Genomic DNA, 10,000 nt, shown 5'->3' with positions numbered 1-10,000 from the left:
ATTCAAAAAGCCCAATTTTGGCAGCAGATTTCGCTTACGGCCATACCACCTTGAGAACGCCCGAACTCGTCTGATCTCGGAAGCTAAGCAGGGTCGGGCCTGGTTAGTACTTGGATGGGAGACCGCCTGGGAATACCAGGTGCTGTAAGCTTTATTGTTGGATGGGAGACCTAGTAAGCTTTATATGGTTTACTACCCTAATGTTCTAACCATTCAAATAGCCCAATTTTGGCAGCAGATTTCGCTTACGGCCATACCACCTTGAGAACGCCCGAACTCGTCTGATCTCGGAAGCTAAGCAGGGTCGGGCCTGGTTAGTACTTGGATGGGAGACCGCCTGGGAATACCAGGTGCTGTAAGCTTTATTGTTGGATGGGAGACCTAGTAAGCTTTATATGGTTTACTACCCTAATGTTCTAACCATTCAAATAGCCCAATTTTGGCAGCAGATTTTGCTTACGGCCATACCACCTTGAGAACGCCCGAACTCGTCTGATCTCGGAAGCAAAGCAGGGTCGGGCCTGGTTAGTACTTGGATGGGAGACCGCCTGGGAATACCAGGTGCTGTAAGCTTTATTGTTGGATGGGACACCTAGTAAGCTTTATATGGTTTACTACCCTAATGTTCTAACCATTCAAATAGCCCAATTTTGGCAGCAGATTTTGCTTACGGCCATACCACCTTGAGAACGCCCGAACTCGTCTGATCTCGGAAGCTAAGCAGGGTCGGGCCTGGTTAGTACTTGGATGGGAGACCGCCTGGGAATACCAGGTGCTGTAAACTTTATTGTTGGATGGGAGACCTAGTAAGCTTTATATGGTTTACTACCCTAATGTTCTAACCATTCAAATAGCCCAATTTTGGCAGCAGATTTTGCTTACGGCCATACCACCTTGAGAACGCCCGAACTCGTCTGATCTCGGAAGCTAAGCAGGGTCGGGCCTGGTTAGTACTTGGATGGGAGACCGCCTGGGAATACCAGGTGCTGTAAGCTTTATTGTTGGATGGGAGACCTAGTAAGCTTTATATGGTTTACTACCCTAATGTTCTAACCATTCAAAAAGCCCAATTTTGGCAGCAGATTTTGCTTACGGCCATACCACCTTGAGAACGCCCGAACTCGTCTGATCTCGGAAGCTAAGCAGGGTCGGGCCTGGTTAGTACTTGGATGGGAGACCGCCTGGGAATACCAGGTGCTGTAAGCTTTATTGTTGGATGGGAGACCTAGTAAGCTTTATATGGTTTACTACCCTAATGTTCTAACCATTCAAATAGCCCAATTTTGGCAGCAGATTTTGCTTACGGCCATACCACCTTGAGAACGCCCGAACTCGTCTGATCTCGGAAGCTAAGCAGGGTCGGGCCTGGTTAGTACTTGGATGGGAGACCGCCTGGGAATACCAGGTGCTGTAAGCTTTATTGTTGGATGGGAGACCTAGTAAGCTTTATATGGTTTACTACCCTAATGTTCTAACCATTCAAAAAGCCCAATTTTGGCAGCAGATTTTGCTTACGGCCATACCACCTTGAGAACGCCCGAACTCGTCTGATCTCGGAAGCTAAGCAGGGTCGGGCCTGGTTAGTACTTGGATGGGAGACCGCCTGGGAATACCAGGTGCTGTAAGCTTTATTGTTTAAAAAAAAAAAAAAAAAAATAAGAGTCAATGAAATGGTTCAAAAATCCTAAATTGTCTTTTTTCCCCCTCAAAATGCCTGAAATCGTCTCTGAGTTTCTTCAGAAAGCCTGAAAGAGTCTCTTTTTTTTTTCTTCAAATAGCCCAATTTTGGCAGCAGATTTCGCTTACGGCCATACCACCTTGAGAACGCCCGAACTCGTCTGATCTCGGAAGCTAAGCAGGGTCGGGCCTGGTTAGTACTTGGATGGGAGACCGCCTGGGAATACCAGGTGCTGTAAGCTTTATTGTTGGATGGGAGACCTAGTAAGCTTTATATGGTTTACTACCCTAATGTTCTAACCATTCAAATAGCCCAATTTTGGCAGCAGATTTTGCTTACGGCCATACCACCTTGAGAACGCCCGAACTCGTCTGATCTCGGAAGCTAAGCAGGGTCGGGCCTGGTTAGTACTTGGATGGGAGACCGCCTGGGAATACCAGGTGCTGTAAGCTTTATTGTTGGATGGGAGACCTAGTAAGCTTTATATGGTTTACTACCCTAATGTTCTAACCATTCAAAAAGCCCAATTTTGGCAGCAGATTTTGCTTACGGCCATACCACCTTGAGAACGCCCGAACTCGTCTGATCTCGGAAGCTAAGCAGGGTCGGGCCTGGTTAGTACTTGGATGGGAGACCGCCTGGGAATACCAGGTGCTGTAAGCTTTATTGTTGGATGGGAGACCTAGTAAGCTTTATATGGTTTACTACCCTAATGTTCTAACCATTCAAAAAGCCCAATTTTGGCAGCAGATTTCGCTTACGGCCATACCACCTTGAGAACGCCCGAACTCGTCTGATCTCGGAAGCTAAGCAGGGTCGGGCCTGGTTAGTACTTGGATGGGAGACCGCCTGGGAATACCAGGTGCTGTAAGCTTTATTGTTGGATGGGAGACCTAGTAAGCTTTATATGGTTTACTACCCTAATGTTCTAACCATTCAAATAGCCCAATTTTGGCAGCAGATTTCGCTTACGGCCATACCACCTTGAGAACGCCCGAACTCGTCTGATCTCGGAAGCTAAGCAGGGTCGGGCCTGGTTAGTACTTGGATGGGAGACCGCCTGGGAATACCAGGTGCTGTAAGCTTTATTGTTGGATGGGAGACCTAGTAAGCTTTATATGGTTTACTACCCTAATGTTCTAACCATTCAAATAGCCCAATTTTGGCAGCAGATTTTGCTTACGGCCATACCACCTTGAGAACGCCCGAACTCGTCTGATCTCGGAAGCAAAGCAGGGTCGGGCCTGGTTAGTACTTGGATGGGAGACCGCCTGGGAATACCAGGTGCTGTAAGCTTTATTGTTGGATGGGACACCTAGTAAGCTTTATATGGTTTACTACCCTAATGTTCTAACCATTCAAAAAGCCCAATTTTGGCAGCAGATTTTGCTTACGGCCATACCACCTTGAGAACGCCCGAACTCGTCTGATCTCGGAAGCTAAGCAGGGTCGGGCCTGGTTAGTACTTGGATGGGAGACCGCCTGGGAATACCAGGTGCTGTAAGCTTTATTGTTTAAAAAAAAAAAAAAAAAAAAAAAGAGTCAATGAAATGGTTCAAAAATCCTAAATTGTCTTTTTTCCCCCTCAAAATGCCTGAAATCGTCTCTGAGTTTCTTCAGAAAGCCTGAAAGAGTCTCTTTTTTTTTTCTTCAAATAGCCCAATTTTGGCAGCAGATTTCGCTTACGGCCATACCACCTTGAGAACGCCCGAACTCGTCTGATCTCGGAAGCTAAGCAGGGTCGGGCCTGGTTAGTACTTGGATGGGAGACCGCCTGGGAATACCAGGTGCTGTAAGCTTTATTGTTGGATGGGAGACCTAGTAAGCTTTATATGGTTTACTACCCTAATGTTCTAACCATTCAAATAGCCCAATTTTGGCAGCAGATTTTGCTTACGGCCATACCACCTTGAGAACGCCCGAACTCGTCTGATCTCGGAAGCTAAGCAGGGTCGGGCCTGGTTAGTACTTGGATGGGAGACCGCCTGGGAATACCAGGTGCTGTAAGCTTTATTGTTGGATGGGAGACCTAGTAAGCTTTATATGGTTTACTACCCTAATGTTCTAACCATTCAAATAGCCCAATTTTGGCAGCAGATTTTGCTTACGGCCATACCACCTTGAGAACGCCCGAACTCGTCTGATCTCGGAAGCTAAGCAGGGTCGGGCCTGGTTAGTACTTGGATGGGAGACCGCCTGGGAATACCAGGTGCTGTAAGCTTTATTGTTTAAAAAAAAAAAAAAAAAAAAAGAGTCAATGAAATAGTTCAAAAATCCTAAATTGTCTTTTTTCCCCCTCAAAATGCCTGAAATCGTCTCTGAGTTTCTTCAGAAAGCCTGAAAGAGTCTCTTTTTTTTTCTTCAAATAGCCCAATTTTGGCAGCAGATTTCGCTTACGGCCATACCACCTTGAGAACGCCCGAACTCGTCTGATCTCGGAAGCTAAGCAGGGTCGGGCCTGGTTAGTACTTGGATGGGAGACCGCCTGGGAATACCAGGTGCTGTAAGCTTTATTGTTGGATGGGAGACCTAGTAAGCTTTATATGGTTTACTACCCTAATGTTCTAACCATTCAAATAGCCCAATTTTGGCAGCAGATTTTGCTTACGGCCATACCACCTTGAGAACGCCCGAACTCGTCTGATCTCGGAAGCTAAGCAGGGTCGGGCCTGGTTAGTACTTGGATGGGAGACCGCCTGGGAATACCAGGTGCTGTAAGCTTTATTGTTGGATGGGAGACCTAGTAAGCTTTATATGGTTTACTACCCTAATGTTCTAACCATTCAAAAAGCCCAATTTTGGCAGCAGATTTTGCTTACGGCCATACCACCTTGAGAACGCCCGAACTCGTCTGATCTCGGAAGCTAAGCAGGGTCGGGCCTGGTTAGTACTTGGATGGGAGACCGCCTGGGAATACCAGGTGCTGTAAGCTTTATTGTTGGATGGGAGACCTAGTAAGCTTTATATGGTTTACTACCCTAATGTTCTAACCATTCAAAAAGCCCAATTTTGGCAGCAGATTTTGCTTACGGCCATACCACCTTGAGAACGCCCGAACTCGTCTGATCTCGGAAGCTAAGCAGGGTCGGGCCTGGTTAGTACTTGGATGGGAGACCGCCTGGGAATACCAGGTGCTGTAAGCTTTATTGTTTAAAAAAAAAAAAAAAAAAAAAATGAGTCAATGAAATGGTTCAAAAATCCTAAATTGTCTTTTTTCCCCCTCAAAATGCCTGAAATCGTCTCTGAGTTTCTTCAGAAAGCCTGAAAGAGTCTCTTTTTTTTTTCTTCAAATAGCCCAATTTTGGCAGCAGATTTCGCTTACGGCCATACCACCTTGAGAACGCCCGAACTCGTCTGATCTCGGAAGCTAAGCAGGGTCGGGCCTGGTTAGTACTTGGATGGGAGACCGCCTGGGAATACCAGGTGCTGTAAGCTTTATTGTTGGATGGGAGACCTAGTAAGCTTTATATGGTTTACTACCCTAATGTTCTAACCATTCAAATAGCCCAATTTTGGCAGCAGATTTTGCTTACGGCCATACCACCTTGAGAACGCCCGAACTCGTCTGATCTCGGAAGCTAAGCAGGGTCGGGCCTGGTTAGTACTTGGATGGGAGACCGCCTGGGAATACCAGGTGCTGTAAGCTTTATTGTTGGATGGGAGACCTAGTAAGCTTTATATGGTTTACTACCCTAATGTTCTAACCATTCAAAAAGCCCAATTTTGGCAGCAGATTTTGCTTACGGCCATACCACCTTGAGAACGCCCGAACTCGTCTGATCTCGGAAGCTAAGCAGGGTCGGGCCTGGTTAGTACTTGGATGGGAGACCGCCTGGGAATACCAGGTGCTGTAAGCTTTATTGTTGGATGGGAGACCTAGTAAGCTTTATATGGTTTACTACCCTAATGTTCTAACCATTCAAAAAGCCCAATTTTGGCAGCAGATTTCGCTTACGGCCATACCACCTTGAGAACGCCCGAACTCGTCTGATCTCGGAAGCTAAGCAGGGTCGGGCCTGGTTAGTACTTGGATGGGAGACCGCCTGGGAATACCAGGTGCTGTAAGCTTTATTGTTGGATGGGAGACCTAGTAAGCTTTATATGGTTTACTACCCTAATGTTCTAACCATTCAAATAGCCCAATTTTGGCAGCAGATTTCGCTTACGGCCATACCACCTTGAGAACGCCCGAACTCGTCTGATCTCGGAAGCTAAGCAGGGTCGGGCCTGGTTAGTACTTGGATGGGAGACCGCCTGGGAATACCAGGTGCTGTAAGCTTTATTGTTGGATGGGAGACCTAGTAAGCTTTATATGGTTTACTACCCTAATGTTCTAACCATTCAAATAGCCCAATTTTGGCAGCAGATTTTGCTTACGGCCATACCACCTTGAGAACGCCCGAACTCGTCTGATCTCGGAAGCAAAGCAGGGTCGGGCCTGGTTAGTACTTGGATGGGAGACCGCCTGGGAATACCAGGTGCTGTAAGCTTTATTGTTGGATGGGACACCTAGTAAGCTTTATATGGTTTACTACCCTAATGTTCTAACCATTCAAATAGCCCAATTTTGGCAGCAGATTTTGCTTACGGCCATACCACCTTGAGAACGCCCGAACTCGTCTGATCTCGGAAGCTAAGCAGGGTCGGGCCTGGTTAGTACTTGGATGGGAGACCGCCTGGGAATACCAGGTGCTGTAAGCTTTATTGTTGGATGGGAGACCTAGTAAGCTTTATATGGTTTACTACCCTAATGTTCTAACCATTCAAAAAGCCCAATTTTGGCAGCAGATTTTGCTTACGGCCATACCACCTTGAGAACGCCCGAACTCGTCTGATCTCGGAAGCTAAGCAGGGTCGGGCCTGGTTAGTACTTGGATGGGAGACCGCCTGGGAATACCAGGTGCTGTAAGCTTTATTGTTGGATGGGAGACCTAGTAAGCTTTATATGGTTTACTACCCTAATGTTCTAACCATTCAAATAGCCCAATTTTGGCAGCAGATTTTGCTTACGGCCATACCACCTTGAGAACGCCCGAACTCGTCTGATCTCGGAAGCTAAGCAGGGTCGGGCCTGGTTAGTACTTGGATGGGAGACCGCCTGGGAATACCAGGTGCTGTAAGCTTTATTGTTGGATGGGAGACCTAGTAAGCTTTATATGGTTTACTACCCTAATGTTCTAACCATTCAAAAAGCCCAATTTTGGCAGCAGATTTTGCTTACGGCCATACCACCTTGAGAACGCCCGAACTCGTCTGATCTCGGAAGCTAAGCAGGGTCGGGCCTGGTTAGTACTTGGATGGGAGACCGCCTGGGAATACCAGGTGCTGTAAGCTTTATTGTTGGATGGGAGACCTAGTAAGCTTTATATGGTTTACTACCCTAATGTTCTAACCATTCAAAAAGCCCAATTTTGGCAGCAGATTTCGCTTACGGCCATACCACCTTGAGAACGCCCGAACTCGTCTGATCTCGGAAGCTAAGCAGGGTCGGGCCTGGTTAGTACTTGGATGGGAGACCGCCTGGGAATACCAGGTGCTGTAAGCTTTATTGTTGGATGGGAGACCTAGTAAGCTTTATATGGTTTACTACCCTAATGTTCTAACCATTCAAATAGCCCAATTTTGGCAGCAGATTTCGCTTACGGCCATACCACCTTGAGAACGCCCGAACTCGTCTGATCTCGGAAGCTAAGCAGGGTCGGGCCTGGTTAGTACTTGGATGGGAGACCGCCTGGGAATACCAGGTGCTGTAAGCTTTATTGTTGGATGGGAGACCTAGTAAGCTTTATATGGTTTACTACCCTAATGTTCTAACCATTCAAATAGCCCAATTTTGGCAGCAGATTTTGCTTACGGCCATACCACCTTGAGAACGCCCGAACTCGTCTGATCTCGGAAGCAAAGCAGGGTCGGGCCTGGTTAGTACTTGGATGGGAGACCGCCTGGGAATACCAGGTGCTGTAAGCTTTATTGTTGGATGGGACACCTAGTAAGCTTTATATGGTTTACTACCCTAATGTTCTAACCATTCAAATAGCCCAATTTTGGCAGCAGATTTTGCTTACGGCCATACCACCTTGAGAACGCCCGAACTCGTCTGATCTCGGAAGCTAAGCAGGGTCGGGCCTGGTTAGTACTTGGATGGGAGACCGCCTGGGAATACCAGGTGCTGTAAGCTTTATTGTTGGATGGGAGACCTAGTAAGCTTTATATGGTTTACTACCCTAATGTTCTAACCATTCAAAAAGCCCAATTTTGGCAGCAGATTTTGCTTACGGCCATACCACCTTGAGAACGCCCGAACTCGTCTGATCTCGGAAGCTAAGCAGGGTCGGGCCTGGTTAGTACTTGGATGGGAGACCGCCTGGGAATACCAGGTGCTGTAAGCTTTATTGTTGGATGGGAGACCTAGTAAGCTTTATATGGTTTACTACCCTAATGTTCTAACCATTCAAATAGCCCAATTTTGGCAGCAGATTTTGCTTACGGCCATACCACCTTGAGAACGCCCGAACTCGTCTGATCTCGGAAGCTAAGCAGGGTCGGGCCTGGTTAGTACTTGGATGGGAGACCGCCTGGGAATACCAGGTGCTGTAAGCTTTATTGTTGGATGGGAGACCTAGTAAGCTTTATATGGTTTACTACCCTAATGTTCTAACCATTCAAATAGCCCAATTTTGGCAGCAGATTTTGCTTACGGCCATACCACCTTGAGAACGCCCGAACTCGTCTGATCTCGGAAGCTAAGCAGGGTCGGGCCTGGTTAGTACTTGGATGGGAGACCGCCTGGGAATACCAGGTGCTGTAAGCTTTATTGTTTAAAAAAAAAAAAAAAAAAAAAAGAGTCAATGAAATAGTTCAAAAATCCTAAATTGTCTTTTTTCCCCCTCAAAATGCCTGAAATCGTCTCTGAGTTTCTTCAGAAAGCCTGAAAGAGTCTCTTTTTTTTTCTTCAAATAGCCCAATTTTGGCAGCAGATTTCGCTTACAGCCATACCACCTTGAGAACGCCCGAACTCGTCTGATCTCGGAAGCTAAGCAGGGTCGGGCCTGGTTAGTACTTGGATGGGAGACCGCCTGGGAATACCAGGTGCTGTAAGCTTTATTGTTGGATGGGAGACCTAGTAAGCTTTATATGGTTTACTACCCTAATGTTCTAACCATTCAAATAGCCCAATTTTGGCAGCAGATTTCGCTTACGGCCATACCACCTTGAGAACGCCCGAACTCGTCTGATCTCGGAAGCTAAGCAGGGTCGGGCCTGGTTAGTACTTGGATGGGAGACCGCCTGGGAATACCAGGTGCTGTAAGCTTTATTGTTGGATGGGAGACCTAGTAAGCTTTATATGGTTTACTACCCTAATGTTCTAACCATTCAAATAGCCCAATTTTGGCAGCAGATTTTGCTTACGGCCATACCACCTTGAGAACGCCCGAACTCGTCTGATCTCGGAAGCAAAGCAGGGTCGGGCCTGGTTAGTACTTGGATGGGAGACCGCCTGGGAATACCAGGTGCTGTAAGCTTTATTGTTGGATGGGACACCTAGTAAGCTTTATATGGTTTACTACCCTAATGTTCTAACCATTCAAAAAGCCCAATTTTGGCAGCAGATTTTGCTTACGGCCATACCACCTTGAGAACGCCCGAACTCGTCTGATCTCGGAAGCTAAGCAGGGTCGGGCCTGGTTAGTACTTGGATGGGAGACCGCCTGGGAATACCAGGTGCTGTAAGCTTTATTGTTGGATGGGAGACCTAGTAAGCTTTATATGGTTTACTACCCTAATGTTCTAACCATTCAAATAGCCCAATTTTGGCAGCAGATTTTGCTTACGGCCATACCACCTTGAGAACGCCCGAACTCGTCTGATCTCGGAAGCTAAGCAGGGTCGGGCCTGGTTAGTACTTGGATGGGAGACCGCCTGGGAATACCAGGTGCTGTAAGCTTTATTGTTGGATGGGAGACCTAGTAAGCTTTATATGGTTTACTACCCTAATGTTCTAACCATTCAAATAGCCCAATTTTGGCAGCAGATTTTGCTTACGGCCATACCACCTTGAGAACGCCCGAACTCGTCTGATCTCGGAAGCTAAGCAGGGTCGGGCCTGGTTAGTACTTGGATGGGAGACCGCCTGGGAATACCAGGTGCTGTAAGCTTTATTGTTGGATGGGAGACCTAGTAAGCTTTATATGGTTTACTACCCTAATGTTCTAACCATTCAAAAAGCCCAATTTTGGCAGCAGATTTTGCTTACGGCCATACCACCTTGAGAACGCCCGAACTCGTCTGATCTCGGAAGCTAAGCAGGGTCGGGCCTGGTTA

General features: G+C 47.0%; 46 non-coding genes across 46 annotated transcripts in view; all 46 read left to right on the top strand.

The window, feature by feature from the left end:
- Positions 1 to 32: 32 nt before the first annotated feature.
- Positions 33 to 151, top strand: LOC148964533 (5S ribosomal RNA). The gene has a single exon (XR_016152777.1). It is a non-coding gene; the product is annotated as a 5S ribosomal RNA (ribosomal RNA).
- Positions 152 to 243: 92 nt separating this feature from the next.
- On the top strand, positions 244 to 362 carry LOC148964532 (5S ribosomal RNA). Its single transcript, XR_016152776.1, has one exon. It is a non-coding gene; the product is annotated as a 5S ribosomal RNA (ribosomal RNA).
- Positions 363 to 454: 92 nt separating this feature from the next.
- Positions 455 to 573, top strand: LOC148964531 (5S ribosomal RNA). The gene has a single exon (XR_016153307.1). It is a non-coding gene; the product is annotated as a 5S ribosomal RNA (ribosomal RNA).
- A 92-nt stretch (positions 574 to 665) lies between these two features.
- LOC148964530 (5S ribosomal RNA) lies at positions 666 to 784 on the top strand. The gene has a single exon (XR_016153340.1). It is a non-coding gene; the product is annotated as a 5S ribosomal RNA (ribosomal RNA).
- Positions 785 to 876: 92 nt separating this feature from the next.
- Positions 877 to 995, top strand: LOC148964529 (5S ribosomal RNA). Its single transcript, XR_016152775.1, has one exon. It is a non-coding gene; the product is annotated as a 5S ribosomal RNA (ribosomal RNA).
- Positions 996 to 1,087: 92 nt separating this feature from the next.
- LOC148964528 (5S ribosomal RNA) lies at positions 1,088 to 1,206 on the top strand. Its single transcript, XR_016152774.1, has one exon. It is a non-coding gene; the product is annotated as a 5S ribosomal RNA (ribosomal RNA).
- Positions 1,207 to 1,298: 92 nt separating this feature from the next.
- Positions 1,299 to 1,417, top strand: LOC148964527 (5S ribosomal RNA). Its single transcript, XR_016152773.1, has one exon. It is a non-coding gene; the product is annotated as a 5S ribosomal RNA (ribosomal RNA).
- Positions 1,418 to 1,509: 92 nt separating this feature from the next.
- On the top strand, positions 1,510 to 1,628 carry LOC148964526 (5S ribosomal RNA). Its single transcript, XR_016152772.1, has one exon. It is a non-coding gene; the product is annotated as a 5S ribosomal RNA (ribosomal RNA).
- Positions 1,629 to 1,800: 172 nt separating this feature from the next.
- On the top strand, positions 1,801 to 1,919 carry LOC148964525 (5S ribosomal RNA). The gene has a single exon (XR_016152771.1). It is a non-coding gene; the product is annotated as a 5S ribosomal RNA (ribosomal RNA).
- Positions 1,920 to 2,011: 92 nt separating this feature from the next.
- On the top strand, positions 2,012 to 2,130 carry LOC148964524 (5S ribosomal RNA). Its single transcript, XR_016152770.1, has one exon. It is a non-coding gene; the product is annotated as a 5S ribosomal RNA (ribosomal RNA).
- A 92-nt stretch (positions 2,131 to 2,222) lies between these two features.
- Positions 2,223 to 2,341, top strand: LOC148964523 (5S ribosomal RNA). Its single transcript, XR_016152769.1, has one exon. It is a non-coding gene; the product is annotated as a 5S ribosomal RNA (ribosomal RNA).
- A 92-nt stretch (positions 2,342 to 2,433) lies between these two features.
- On the top strand, positions 2,434 to 2,552 carry LOC148964522 (5S ribosomal RNA). The gene has a single exon (XR_016152768.1). It is a non-coding gene; the product is annotated as a 5S ribosomal RNA (ribosomal RNA).
- A 92-nt stretch (positions 2,553 to 2,644) lies between these two features.
- On the top strand, positions 2,645 to 2,763 carry LOC148964521 (5S ribosomal RNA). Its single transcript, XR_016152766.1, has one exon. It is a non-coding gene; the product is annotated as a 5S ribosomal RNA (ribosomal RNA).
- A 92-nt stretch (positions 2,764 to 2,855) lies between these two features.
- LOC148964520 (5S ribosomal RNA) lies at positions 2,856 to 2,974 on the top strand. The gene has a single exon (XR_016153305.1). It is a non-coding gene; the product is annotated as a 5S ribosomal RNA (ribosomal RNA).
- Positions 2,975 to 3,066: 92 nt separating this feature from the next.
- On the top strand, positions 3,067 to 3,185 carry LOC148964519 (5S ribosomal RNA). Its single transcript, XR_016152765.1, has one exon. It is a non-coding gene; the product is annotated as a 5S ribosomal RNA (ribosomal RNA).
- A 173-nt stretch (positions 3,186 to 3,358) lies between these two features.
- Positions 3,359 to 3,477, top strand: LOC148964518 (5S ribosomal RNA). Its single transcript, XR_016152764.1, has one exon. It is a non-coding gene; the product is annotated as a 5S ribosomal RNA (ribosomal RNA).
- A 92-nt stretch (positions 3,478 to 3,569) lies between these two features.
- On the top strand, positions 3,570 to 3,688 carry LOC148964517 (5S ribosomal RNA). Its single transcript, XR_016152763.1, has one exon. It is a non-coding gene; the product is annotated as a 5S ribosomal RNA (ribosomal RNA).
- A 92-nt stretch (positions 3,689 to 3,780) lies between these two features.
- On the top strand, positions 3,781 to 3,899 carry LOC148964516 (5S ribosomal RNA). The gene has a single exon (XR_016152762.1). It is a non-coding gene; the product is annotated as a 5S ribosomal RNA (ribosomal RNA).
- A 170-nt stretch (positions 3,900 to 4,069) lies between these two features.
- LOC148964515 (5S ribosomal RNA) lies at positions 4,070 to 4,188 on the top strand. The gene has a single exon (XR_016152761.1). It is a non-coding gene; the product is annotated as a 5S ribosomal RNA (ribosomal RNA).
- Positions 4,189 to 4,280: 92 nt separating this feature from the next.
- Positions 4,281 to 4,399, top strand: LOC148964514 (5S ribosomal RNA). Its single transcript, XR_016152760.1, has one exon. It is a non-coding gene; the product is annotated as a 5S ribosomal RNA (ribosomal RNA).
- A 92-nt stretch (positions 4,400 to 4,491) lies between these two features.
- LOC148964513 (5S ribosomal RNA) lies at positions 4,492 to 4,610 on the top strand. Its single transcript, XR_016152759.1, has one exon. It is a non-coding gene; the product is annotated as a 5S ribosomal RNA (ribosomal RNA).
- A 92-nt stretch (positions 4,611 to 4,702) lies between these two features.
- On the top strand, positions 4,703 to 4,821 carry LOC148964512 (5S ribosomal RNA). The gene has a single exon (XR_016152758.1). It is a non-coding gene; the product is annotated as a 5S ribosomal RNA (ribosomal RNA).
- A 173-nt stretch (positions 4,822 to 4,994) lies between these two features.
- LOC148964511 (5S ribosomal RNA) lies at positions 4,995 to 5,113 on the top strand. Its single transcript, XR_016152757.1, has one exon. It is a non-coding gene; the product is annotated as a 5S ribosomal RNA (ribosomal RNA).
- Positions 5,114 to 5,205: 92 nt separating this feature from the next.
- LOC148964510 (5S ribosomal RNA) lies at positions 5,206 to 5,324 on the top strand. The gene has a single exon (XR_016152755.1). It is a non-coding gene; the product is annotated as a 5S ribosomal RNA (ribosomal RNA).
- A 92-nt stretch (positions 5,325 to 5,416) lies between these two features.
- Positions 5,417 to 5,535, top strand: LOC148964509 (5S ribosomal RNA). The gene has a single exon (XR_016152754.1). It is a non-coding gene; the product is annotated as a 5S ribosomal RNA (ribosomal RNA).
- A 92-nt stretch (positions 5,536 to 5,627) lies between these two features.
- Positions 5,628 to 5,746, top strand: LOC148964508 (5S ribosomal RNA). Its single transcript, XR_016152753.1, has one exon. It is a non-coding gene; the product is annotated as a 5S ribosomal RNA (ribosomal RNA).
- Positions 5,747 to 5,838: 92 nt separating this feature from the next.
- LOC148964507 (5S ribosomal RNA) lies at positions 5,839 to 5,957 on the top strand. Its single transcript, XR_016152752.1, has one exon. It is a non-coding gene; the product is annotated as a 5S ribosomal RNA (ribosomal RNA).
- A 92-nt stretch (positions 5,958 to 6,049) lies between these two features.
- On the top strand, positions 6,050 to 6,168 carry LOC148964506 (5S ribosomal RNA). The gene has a single exon (XR_016153304.1). It is a non-coding gene; the product is annotated as a 5S ribosomal RNA (ribosomal RNA).
- A 92-nt stretch (positions 6,169 to 6,260) lies between these two features.
- LOC148964505 (5S ribosomal RNA) lies at positions 6,261 to 6,379 on the top strand. The gene has a single exon (XR_016152751.1). It is a non-coding gene; the product is annotated as a 5S ribosomal RNA (ribosomal RNA).
- A 92-nt stretch (positions 6,380 to 6,471) lies between these two features.
- On the top strand, positions 6,472 to 6,590 carry LOC148964504 (5S ribosomal RNA). The gene has a single exon (XR_016152749.1). It is a non-coding gene; the product is annotated as a 5S ribosomal RNA (ribosomal RNA).
- Positions 6,591 to 6,682: 92 nt separating this feature from the next.
- LOC148964503 (5S ribosomal RNA) lies at positions 6,683 to 6,801 on the top strand. The gene has a single exon (XR_016152748.1). It is a non-coding gene; the product is annotated as a 5S ribosomal RNA (ribosomal RNA).
- Positions 6,802 to 6,893: 92 nt separating this feature from the next.
- On the top strand, positions 6,894 to 7,012 carry LOC148964502 (5S ribosomal RNA). Its single transcript, XR_016152747.1, has one exon. It is a non-coding gene; the product is annotated as a 5S ribosomal RNA (ribosomal RNA).
- A 92-nt stretch (positions 7,013 to 7,104) lies between these two features.
- Positions 7,105 to 7,223, top strand: LOC148964501 (5S ribosomal RNA). Its single transcript, XR_016152746.1, has one exon. It is a non-coding gene; the product is annotated as a 5S ribosomal RNA (ribosomal RNA).
- A 92-nt stretch (positions 7,224 to 7,315) lies between these two features.
- LOC148964500 (5S ribosomal RNA) lies at positions 7,316 to 7,434 on the top strand. Its single transcript, XR_016152745.1, has one exon. It is a non-coding gene; the product is annotated as a 5S ribosomal RNA (ribosomal RNA).
- A 92-nt stretch (positions 7,435 to 7,526) lies between these two features.
- On the top strand, positions 7,527 to 7,645 carry LOC148964499 (5S ribosomal RNA). The gene has a single exon (XR_016153303.1). It is a non-coding gene; the product is annotated as a 5S ribosomal RNA (ribosomal RNA).
- A 92-nt stretch (positions 7,646 to 7,737) lies between these two features.
- Positions 7,738 to 7,856, top strand: LOC148964498 (5S ribosomal RNA). Its single transcript, XR_016152743.1, has one exon. It is a non-coding gene; the product is annotated as a 5S ribosomal RNA (ribosomal RNA).
- Positions 7,857 to 7,948: 92 nt separating this feature from the next.
- On the top strand, positions 7,949 to 8,067 carry LOC148964497 (5S ribosomal RNA). The gene has a single exon (XR_016152742.1). It is a non-coding gene; the product is annotated as a 5S ribosomal RNA (ribosomal RNA).
- Positions 8,068 to 8,159: 92 nt separating this feature from the next.
- LOC148964496 (5S ribosomal RNA) lies at positions 8,160 to 8,278 on the top strand. The gene has a single exon (XR_016152741.1). It is a non-coding gene; the product is annotated as a 5S ribosomal RNA (ribosomal RNA).
- Positions 8,279 to 8,370: 92 nt separating this feature from the next.
- LOC148964495 (5S ribosomal RNA) lies at positions 8,371 to 8,489 on the top strand. Its single transcript, XR_016152740.1, has one exon. It is a non-coding gene; the product is annotated as a 5S ribosomal RNA (ribosomal RNA).
- Positions 8,490 to 8,660: 171 nt separating this feature from the next.
- Positions 8,661 to 8,779, top strand: LOC148964494 (5S ribosomal RNA). Its single transcript, XR_016153177.1, has one exon. It is a non-coding gene; the product is annotated as a 5S ribosomal RNA (ribosomal RNA).
- A 92-nt stretch (positions 8,780 to 8,871) lies between these two features.
- Positions 8,872 to 8,990, top strand: LOC148964493 (5S ribosomal RNA). Its single transcript, XR_016152739.1, has one exon. It is a non-coding gene; the product is annotated as a 5S ribosomal RNA (ribosomal RNA).
- A 92-nt stretch (positions 8,991 to 9,082) lies between these two features.
- Positions 9,083 to 9,201, top strand: LOC148964492 (5S ribosomal RNA). Its single transcript, XR_016153302.1, has one exon. It is a non-coding gene; the product is annotated as a 5S ribosomal RNA (ribosomal RNA).
- Positions 9,202 to 9,293: 92 nt separating this feature from the next.
- LOC148964491 (5S ribosomal RNA) lies at positions 9,294 to 9,412 on the top strand. Its single transcript, XR_016152738.1, has one exon. It is a non-coding gene; the product is annotated as a 5S ribosomal RNA (ribosomal RNA).
- Positions 9,413 to 9,504: 92 nt separating this feature from the next.
- On the top strand, positions 9,505 to 9,623 carry LOC148964490 (5S ribosomal RNA). The gene has a single exon (XR_016152737.1). It is a non-coding gene; the product is annotated as a 5S ribosomal RNA (ribosomal RNA).
- A 92-nt stretch (positions 9,624 to 9,715) lies between these two features.
- LOC148964489 (5S ribosomal RNA) lies at positions 9,716 to 9,834 on the top strand. The gene has a single exon (XR_016152736.1). It is a non-coding gene; the product is annotated as a 5S ribosomal RNA (ribosomal RNA).
- A 92-nt stretch (positions 9,835 to 9,926) lies between these two features.
- The window catches only part of LOC148964488 (5S ribosomal RNA), a 119-nt gene continuing 45 nt past the window's right edge, over positions 9,927 to 10,000 (top strand). The window contains exon 1 of the ribosomal RNA XR_016152735.1: positions 9,927 to 10,000. This exon is cut by the window's right edge and continues 45 nt beyond it. This is a non-coding gene — a ribosomal RNA (5S ribosomal RNA).

The sequence above is a fragment of the Pimephales promelas genome, assembly GCF_988280905.1.
Source record: "Pimephales promelas chromosome 3 unlocalized genomic scaffold, fPimPro1.hap1.1 SUPER_3_unloc_1, whole genome shotgun sequence".
In the NCBI taxonomy this organism is placed as follows: domain Eukaryota; kingdom Metazoa; phylum Chordata; class Actinopteri; order Cypriniformes; family Leuciscidae; genus Pimephales; species Pimephales promelas.
The sequence above is the reverse complement of the archived record's forward strand: the minus strand, read 5'-3'. Positions and strand labels throughout refer to the sequence as shown.